A 10,000-nucleotide genomic window follows, 5' to 3' on the forward strand; every position below is an offset into this window, starting at 1 on the left:
ACCGGGACGTTGGAACTTAGAATTTTTTCGCACCGTTACGAAAGTACCGAAAGTTCAACTCGAAATAACTCGCCAAAAAGCGTTATAACGTATCGAAATTTTGCGTGAAATCGTTACGTTTCGACGAAATCTAGTCGAAAGTAGCGATTTCACTTTATTTTTTTAAAAAATTTCATCCTCCGGACCAACGTGACCGGGACGTTGGAACTTAGAATTTTTTCGCACCGTTACGAAAGTACCGAAAGTTCAACTCGAAATAACTCGCCAAAAAGCGTTATAACGTATCGAAATTTTGCGTGAAATCGTTACGTTTCGACGAAATCTAGTCGAAAGTAGCGATTTCACTTTATTTTTTTAAAAAATTTCATCCTCCGGACCAACGTGACCGGGACGTTGGAACTTAGAATTTTTTCGCCCCGTTACGAAAGTACCGAATGTTCAACTCGAAATAACTCGCCAAAAAGCGTTATAACGTATCGAAATTTTGTGTGAAATCGTTACGTATCGACGAAATCTAGTCGAAAGTAGCGATTTCACTTTATTTTTTTAAAAAATTTCATCCTCCGGACCAACGTGACCGGGACGTTGGAACTTAGAATTTTTTCGCACCGCTACGAAAAGGCCGAAAGATCCCCTCCAAATAACTCGTTAAAAAGTGTTAGAAGGTACGAATATTTTTCAAGAAATCGTTATAACTCGATAAAATACGTCGGGATTAAGCGTTTATATCGTCGGCAGACGGATATAAAAACGTTTGGACCGACACGACCGGTCGTTGGAACATAGAAAAATTCCGAGCCGGTACGTTGGGACTTAGAAAAATTCCGAGGGCGAAAAAGTTTTTTCGAGTTTATTCGTTAAAAAGCGTTACAAGGTATGAATTTTTTTGCATAAATCGACGTAACTCGACGAAATACGTCGGGATTAATGGTTTATTTCCGTCCGAGAACGATTTTTAAAAACGGACCTATGCGGCCGGTCGTTCGTACTTAGAAAATTTTCGGACCGAACACTCTTTTTCGATTAATTCGTTAAAAAGCGTTATAACGTACGAATATTTTTCAAGAAATCGTTATAACTCGATAAAATACGTCGGGATTAAGCGTTTATATCGTCGGCAGACGGATATAAAAACGTTTGGACCGACACGACCGGTCGTTGGAACATAGAAAAATTCCGAGCCGGTACGTTGGGACTTAGAAAAATTCCGAGCGCGAAAAAGTTTTTTCGAGTTTATTCGTTAAAAAGCGTTACAAGGTATGAATTTTTTTGCATAAATCGACGTAACTCGACGAAATACGTCGGGATTAATGGTTTATTTCCGTCCGAGAACGATTTTTAAAAACGGACCTATGCGGCCGGTCGTTCGTACTTAGAAAATTTTCGGACCGAACACTCTTTTTCGATTAATTCGTTAAAAAGCGTTATAACGTACGAATATTTTTCAAGAAATCGTTATAACTCGATAAAATACGTCGGGATTAAGCGTTTATATCGTCGGCAGACGGATATAAAAACGTTTGGACCGACACGACCGGTCGTTGGAACATAGAAAAATTCCGAGCCGGTACGTTGGGACTTAGAAAAATTCCGAGCGCGAAAAAGTTTTTTCGAGTTTATTCGTTAAAAAGCGTTACAAGGTATGAATTTTTTTGCATAAATCGACGTAACTCGACGAAATACGTCGGGATTAATGGTTTATTTCCGTCCGAGAACGATTTTTAAAAACGGACCTATGCGGCCGGTCGTTCGTACTTAGAAAATTTTCGGACCGAACACTCTTTTTCGATTAATTCGTTAAAAAGCGTTATAACGTACGAATATTTTTCAAGAAATCGTTATAACTCGATAAAATACGTCGGGATTAAGCGTTTATATCGTCGGCAGACGGATATAAAAACGTTTGGACCGACACGACCGGTCGTTGGAACATAGAAAAATTCCGAGCCGGTACGTTGGGACTTAGAAAAATTCCGAGCGCGAAAAAGTTTTTTCGAGTTTATTCGTTAAAAAGCGTTACAAGGTATGAATTTTTTTGCATAAATCGACGTAACTCGACGAAATACGTCGGGATTAATGGTTTATTTCCGTCCGAGAACGATTTTTAAAAACGGACCTATGCGGCCGGTCGTTCGTACTTAGAAAATTTTCGGACCGAACACTCTTTTTCGATTAATTCGTTAAAAAGCGTTATAACGTACGAATATTTTTCAAGAAATCGTTATAACTCGATAAAATACGTCGGGATTAAGCGTTTATATCGTCGGCAGACGGATATAAAAACGTTTGGACCGACACGACCGGTCGTTGGAACATAGAAAAATTCCGAGCCGGTACGTTGGGACTTAGAAAAATTCCGAGGGCGAAAAAGTTTTTTCGAGTTTATTCGTTTAAAAGCGTTACAAGGTATGAATTTTTTTACGGGAATCGTTCTATCTCTATTAAATACGTCGGGATTAAACATTTTTATCGATTTTTTCAAAAAATTAGCGTTCGTCGAACTGACACGACTGGGATATTTTTCTAATTTTTTCGTTAATTAACGTTACAAGGTATATATTTTTTTGCATATTTCTACTTATTTTAACGTATTGTAATTGATTATAAACTTATTTTTTGTCCGTATTCGATAAAAGAGTATGTTTACTGATGCAATTTTTCGGTGAAAAAAAAAATTAATTTTTTGGTAAAAATGCATTTCTATTATGTTAATAAAACGTCTGGTAATGTATTTCGATGGTTGGATATTGGCTTTGTATAGTAGTGATCGAGCGTTCGCGAGACTAAGTTCCAGCGTCCCTTCCGAACGGTACGTTGCTACGGAGGTTTTGCACCGTAAGCGCGCGGCCGCTAGCCCGGCCGGCGCCGGCCTTCCGGCTGGCGCTTTCGTATCTATAAGAGAGACGTCGAGCCGGACGGTTCGGTCGGAACAGCGTTGAGCGCGTGGCTATTCTACGGCCTCGGTTGAGAATTCAGTCACCGCTCCTCGAGTCTTAGTGTATTTTACGCTATTTCTCGACTGTTCCTCCGTTCTCGTTCTGGTTTTTTCTCTACACTGCTGCGCCGCGGGTCGCTGTCCTGGACGTAATGACCAAATATCGTGGCAAGGTTCCCCTGAGTCGGGAAGCTGGTGACCTGTGTGTACGTATTCTAACAAAAATTGTTAGATGCGTGTGTGCTTGTACTAACTGAGCATCGATTCATTCAAAAGAGTATAACCGTCTGCTTTCTATAAAAACTTCTGCTTTCGCAGAAGTATCCGATGAGGCGGTAGGAGCGTACTATCTTTGCGTAGTATGTCTTCTGCCGAAAATGTTCTACCGATTGAAAGAATATTCTTACGGTATGTCCAGCGCGACGCACTGGGATACGCGCTTGTTCGTTCAGCGTGAGGTGCGTATACGTGCTTTACCGCTAAGATATTCTAATAAGTCTTTTTACACGAAGACAGCATTATGGAAATGTTCCTTTAGAAGTACGATTCTAAACATTTTATATAAGACTATGAGAGAGAGAGAGAGAGAGAGAAGAGAGGAGGTGGAGTTGAGAATTACAAAGTGGCTGCGAGCGGCGTTCGAAGATTATTACTGAACTATGGGTGTATCTCGAACGTCGCTAGGAGATATATTTTATAGATATATCTATCTTAAGAACGAAAAGTCTCGTCGTACGGTGCTTACGTCCCACCTACGACACGAAGAGAACTTAAACGAAATTTATAAGAATTGTTATACGAATAAGATCCCTGGTTGATCCTGCCAGTAGTCATATGCTTGTCTCAAAGATTAAGCCATGCATGTCTCAGTACATGCCGCATTAAGGTGAAACCGCGAATGGCTCATTAAATCAGTTATGGTTTCTTAGATCATACCTACATTTACTTGGATAACTGTGGTAATTCTAGAGCTAATACATGCAAACAGATTCCGACCAGAGATGGTAGGAATGCTTTTATTAGATCAAAACCAATCGGTGGCGGATGGCTCGTCTGTCCGTCCATCGTTTGTTTTGGTGACTCTGAATAACTTTGTGCTGATCGCATGGTCATCTAGCACCGGCGACGCATCTTTCAAATGTCTGCCTTATCAACTGTCGATGGTAGGTTCTGCGCCTACCATGGTTGTAACGGGTAACGGGGAATCAGGGTTCGATTCCGGAGAGGGAGCCTGAGAAACAGCTACCACATCCAAGGAAGGCAGCAGGCGCGCAAATTACCCACTCCCGGCACGGGGAGGTAGTGACGAAAAATAACGATACGGGACTCATCCGAGGCCCCGTAATCGGAATGAGTACACTTTAAATCCTTTAACGAGGACCAATTGGAGGGCAAGTCTGGTGCCAGCAGCCGCGGTAATTCCAGCTCCAATAGCGTATATTAAAGTTGTTGCGGTTAAAAAGCTCGTAGTTGAATCTGTGTGTCACAGTGTCGGTTCACCGCTCGCGGTGTTTAACTGGCATTATGTGGTACGTCCTATCGGTGGGCTTAGCTCCTCGCGGGCGGTCCAACTAATATCCCATCGCGGTGCTCTTCACTGAGTGTCGAGGTGGGCCGATACGTTTACTTTGAACAAATTAGAGTGCTTAAAGCAGGCTACCTTCGCCTGAATACTGTGTGCATGGAATAATGGAATAGGACCTCGGTTCTATTTTGTTGGTTTTCGGAGCCCCGAGGTAATGATTAATAGGGACAGATGGGGGCATTCGTATTGCGACGTTAGAGGTGAAATTCTTGGATCGTCGCAAGACGGACAGAAGCGAAAGCATTTGCCAAAAATGTTTTCATTAATCAAGAACGAAAGTTAGAGGTTCGAAGGCGATCAGATACCGCCCTAGTTCTAACCATAAACGATGCCAGCCAGCGATCCGCCGAAGTTCCTCCGATGACTCGGCGGGCAGCTTCCGGGAAACCAAAGCTTTTGGGTTCCGGGGGAAGTATGGTTGCAAAGCTGAAACTTAAAGGAATTGACGGAAGGGCACCACCAGGAGTGGAGCCTGCGGCTTAATTTGACTCAACACGGGAAACCTCACCAGGCCCGGACACCGGAAGGATTGACAGATTGATAGCTCTTTCTTGATTCGGTGGGTGGTGGTGCATGGCCGTTCTTAGTTGGTGGAGCGATTTGTCTGGTTAATTCCGATAACGAACGAGACTCTAGCCTGCTAAATAGACGTAACTTATGGTATCTCGAAGGCCCCCGGCTTCGGTCGGTGGGTTTTTACTACCAACGTACAAACAAATCTTCTTAGAGGAACAGGCGGCTTCTAGCCGCACGAGATTGAGCAATAACAGGTCTGTGATGCCCTTAGATGTTCTGGGCCGCACGCGCGCTACACTGAAGGAATCAGCGTGTTTTCCCTGGCCGAAAGGCCCGGGTAACCCGCTGAACCTCCTTCGTGCTAGGGATTGGGGCTTGCAATTATTCCCCATGAACGAGGAATTCCCAGTAAGCGCGAGTCATAAGCTCGCGTTGATTACGTCCCTGCCCTTTGTACACACCGCCCGTCGCTACTACCGATTGAATGATTTAGTGAGGTCTTCGGACTGGTGCGCGGCCAATGTGATAAGCATTGCCGATGTTACCGGGAAGATGACCAAACTTGATCATTTAGAGGAAGTAAAAGTCGTAACAAGGTTTCCGTAGGTGAACCTGCGGAAGGATCATTAACGATACGATACCAAAAGAATTTGACTTGAACACATATAAAAACTATGAAATATATATCACAATGGTCGGTAAGGAGCCGTACTCCTCCTGTATCGACGAAAGTATATACGACGTATTAACAAGCTATATACTTTAACAAACGAAAACGCCAGGGAGCTTGGCAACCTCCGTTGGCACGAATAGAAATATTCTTAAGGAGGAGACGACCCTCCAGCTACGGAATTATACGAAGAGAAGGTGGCACTCTCTCTCGATCATCGGGATGAAGAGATATATATATACAAGTATAAAAACGAAATGCGAATGAAACTTATTCGAGGCGCCTGCGTGAGGTCGTAAACAGAAAGACCCGCCGTCTCCGAATAAAACATATAACATATAATATATATATATATATATGAAATTCTAATAAAAGGGAACTCTAGCTTCGAAAGAGCCAACAAAAGTTAAGGCTCGATATCAAACGAAAAAATTACGATGGAAACCAGGTGTAAAGAGAAATGCAGTCGTGGCGCCTGCGAGAGGCCGTACACAGAAAGACCCGCCGTCACGATCTCGTATTTCGTATTTGCATCGTGGAAACCGTACAAACGAAATATAAAAGTCCATGCAAACTAATAAGAAAATCTCTAAAGTGCCTCGTGTCGGAGTGATCATGCTCGCCTATTCTCTTCTATGTTTCGTGGTCTGTGTTGCGTTTGTTCTCCTCCTAGCAACGGGACATATCGAAGACTCCTCTTTGGGATCGAACGAAGCGTCTAGAACGAGTCGACGAGAGCGAAAGAACTTGTAGCGAGTCGCGCAGAGCGAAAGGATACCGATATACATCTTCGAAGGTTCTCTTCGAAGATCCATGGATACCTTCTGCGTCGACTTCTCTCGTCTCTTTCATCGAAACTCTCGTCGTTCTCGAAACGTGCTTCCTACCCAAAGGGCGTGTGCTCTTCGTATGTCGTTTCGTTCGAAATAACGAAACCACGTGTAACATACTCGTGGATCGGGTAACCTAGAACGAAGACGCATCGCGTGGATGTTGGCCCGCTATGCGACGATGACCGATGATGATGATGATGATGATGATGATATGATGATGATGTCGATGTCGACGACGACGACGATGAAGACGATGTGTAGCAACGATTCGTAACTAGTCTAGCCGAAGTTCGTTCAGAGGGGAACGCCGCCGGCTTCGAAGCCTCGATGTCGTGAGTCGGACACCCGTGCCGTCGCTAGAGTTTTTCAAACTCTGCTTCTGGATATTGGGACGAAAGACCGCTCGAGGACGACGACAGCCGTGCGTGCGTATCCCATCGAATTTTTTTTACACCACCTGAACGAGACTAAAGTTTCGTCTAGTTGATCGTCTACCGTCGCATAATGTATATTATATACCGTTCAGAGGGGACCGGCTGTCTATCCTCGTTGTCGTGAGTCGGACACCCGTGCCGTCGCTAGAGTTTTTCAAACTCTGCTTCTGGATATCGGGACGAAAGACCGCGCGAGGACGACGGATGCGAGTCCCATCGAATTTTTGACTTACACACTACCTGAACGAGACTTAAAGTTTCATATTATATACCGTTCAGAGGGGACCGGCTGTCTATCCTCGTTGTCGTGAGTCGGACACCCGTGCCGTCGCTAGAGTTTTTCAAACTCTGCTTCTGGATATCGGGACGAAAGACCGCGCGAGGACGACGGATGCGAGTCCCATCGAATTTTTGACTTACACACTACCTGAACGAGACTTAAAGTTTCATATAATATACCGTTCAGAGGGGACCGGCTGTCTTTCCTCGTTGTCGTGAGTCGGACACCCGTGCCGTCGCTAGAGTTTTTCAAACTCTGCTTCTGGATATCGGGACGAAAGACCGCGCGAGGACGACGGATGCGAGTCCCATCGAATTTTTTATTTAAACACTACCTGAACGAGACTTAAAGTTTCATATAATATACCGTTCAGAGGGGACCGGCTGTCTTTCCTCGTTGTCGTGAGTCGGACACCCGTGCCGTCGCTAGAGTTTTTCAAACTCTGCTTCTGGATATCGGGACGAAAGACCGCGCGAGGACGACGGATGCGAGTCCCATCGAATTTTTTATTTAAACACTACCTGAACGAGACTTAAAGTTTCATATAATATACCGTTCAGAGGGGACCGGCTGTCTTTCCTCGTTGTCGTGAGTCGGAGACCCGTGCCGTCGCTAGAGTTTTTCAAACTCTGCTTCTGGATATCGGGACGAAAGACCGCGCGAGGACGACGGATGCGAGTCCCATCGAATTTTTGATTTACACACTACCTGAACGAGACTTAAAGTTTCATCCAGTTTGTCGTCTATCATCTCATATATAATATACCGTTCAGAGGGGACCGGCTGTCTATCCTCGTTGTCGTGAGTCGGACACCCGTGCCGTCGCTAGAGTTTTTCAAACTCTGCTTCTGGATGTTGGGACGAAAGACCGCGCGAGGACGATGGATGCGAGTCCCATCGAATTTTTGATTTACAAGACACACACTACCTGAACGAGACTAAAGTTTCATCGAGTTTATCGTCGCATAACCCGTTCGGAGGGGACCGGCTGTCTATCCTCGTTGTCGTGAGTCGGACACCCGTGCCGTCGCTAGAGTTTTTCAAACTCTGCTTCTGGATATCGGGACGAAAGACCGCGCGAGGACGATGGCTGCGAGTCCCATCGAATTTTTGTTTTTTTTTTTTTTAAAAAAAAAAACACCACCCGAACGGAGATGTGTTCTATCTTTCGTCGATTTTTCATGCTTTCAGTCGGTCGCGTGGTCGCCATCCGTTCGGAGGGGATCGCCGGCTTCGAAACCTCGATGTCGTGAGTCGGACACCCGTGCCGTCGCTAGAGTTTTTCAAACTCTGCTTCTGGATATTGGGACGAAAGACCGCTCGAGGCGGACGGCCGCGCGAATCCCATCGAATCTTTACTATCACCCGAACGATGGAGAGATGCACGCGCGCTGTTTCTTGAATAATTGGACGAGAGAGTAGAATCAAACACATATATAACATGGGCTAGCCACCGTGCTTACTCGTTCGCGAGATCGTGTGCTGTACAGAGGATTCAGAATCGGGTGTATATATCCCCGTCGTTTCCTGACGAACGGAGCTTCGATCTCGATGGTTGTTATATATCATAATGTACTTTACGCCCGGCCGGCGAACGCGCGTATCTTCGCGCGTTCGTCGTTTTCTTTTTTTTTCGAACGTTTTTGTGTCGTCAATCCTATGGCGACTTCTGCGCGTTCGATTCCCGTTGGTCGAACGTGACGGAACTCGGCTTCGCTAGAACCGAGAAGAGTACATTTGAGTATTGAACTGTTGTAAATTTATAAAAGATTACCCTGAACGGTGGATCACTTGGCTCGTGGGTCGATGAAGAACGCAGCTAATTGCGCGTCAACGTGTGAACTGCAGGACACATGAACATCGACATTTCGAACGCACATTGCGGTCCACGGATACAATTCCTGGACCACGCCTGGCTGAGGGTTGCTCACGTAAACCTAAGACTGCTTGCGTTGCGTATCGTTACTCTCCGTATCTGTCTCTCTCTGTCCCTTCTTGCCTTAACAACCCGCCGTCGTTCTTCTTTATATAAGAGAACGTTTCAGAGTCGGACGAAGGTACAAGAACGAGGATACGAATAAGAGCGGACGGAGAGAACATACGCGACGTACGAGCGATTGTTGGACGCTCGTCGGCGTTCGTCGCGGTCGTGCAGAGACCGTGCAAGTCGTACGCATGCTCGATATATAATCTATCGTGTTCACGGGAGACTACGAAACTCTACCTCTGTCTCTCTCTGTCCCTTCTTGCCTTGACAACCCGCCGTCGTTCTTCTTAAAAATTATAAGAGAACGTTTCAGAGTCGGACGAAGGTATACGAAGGTATACGAAGGGATACGAATAAGAGCGGAGAGAACCGGTCACGGACCTGCGTGAGTGCTCGCGGCGTCGTGAGTCGTCCTTACGAGGGCGACCGCCCGCTTATGCACCGCTTCGTGTATCGGTTATCGAACGTATATACTCGTAGTGTTCTCCTCGTGACCGATTTTTTTTTCATATCAGGCGATATATGCTACGTTTGCCGGTGTTCGACGCACGAAGGTCCGCGCCCCCGACGTCGTCTTAAAAGAATATTATATTTGGCGAGACTGAGAGAGAAAGCAAATATGGGAACTCGGTCGAGAGAGGAGAGAAGAGAGAACCAAAAAAAAAACCTAAACTCGATGGCGTGCGAAACTTTGCCATAATCTACCGTCTTTTCTTAAGACTCTCGTACAGCCCCAGGGATCGAATGCCCACTCCGTCTC

General features: G+C 45.4%; 2 non-coding genes across 2 annotated transcripts; both read left to right on the forward strand.

Moving 5' to 3' along the window:
* Positions 1-3,742: 3,742 nt before the first annotated feature.
* Positions 3,743-5,665, forward strand: LOC126876879 (small subunit ribosomal RNA). The gene has a single exon (XR_007694595.1). It is a non-coding gene; the product is annotated as a small subunit ribosomal RNA (ribosomal RNA).
* A 3,359-nt stretch (positions 5,666-9,024) lies between these two features.
* LOC126876866 (5.8S ribosomal RNA) lies at positions 9,025-9,179 on the forward strand. The gene has a single exon (XR_007694582.1). It is a non-coding gene; the product is annotated as a 5.8S ribosomal RNA (ribosomal RNA).
* The last annotated feature ends 821 nt before the right edge of the window (positions 9,180-10,000 follow it).

This window comes from Bombus huntii, unplaced genomic scaffold, assembly GCF_024542735.1.
Source record: "Bombus huntii isolate Logan2020A unplaced genomic scaffold, iyBomHunt1.1 ctg00000101.1, whole genome shotgun sequence".
In the NCBI taxonomy this organism is placed as follows: Eukaryota; Metazoa; Arthropoda; class Insecta; order Hymenoptera; family Apidae; genus Bombus; species Bombus huntii.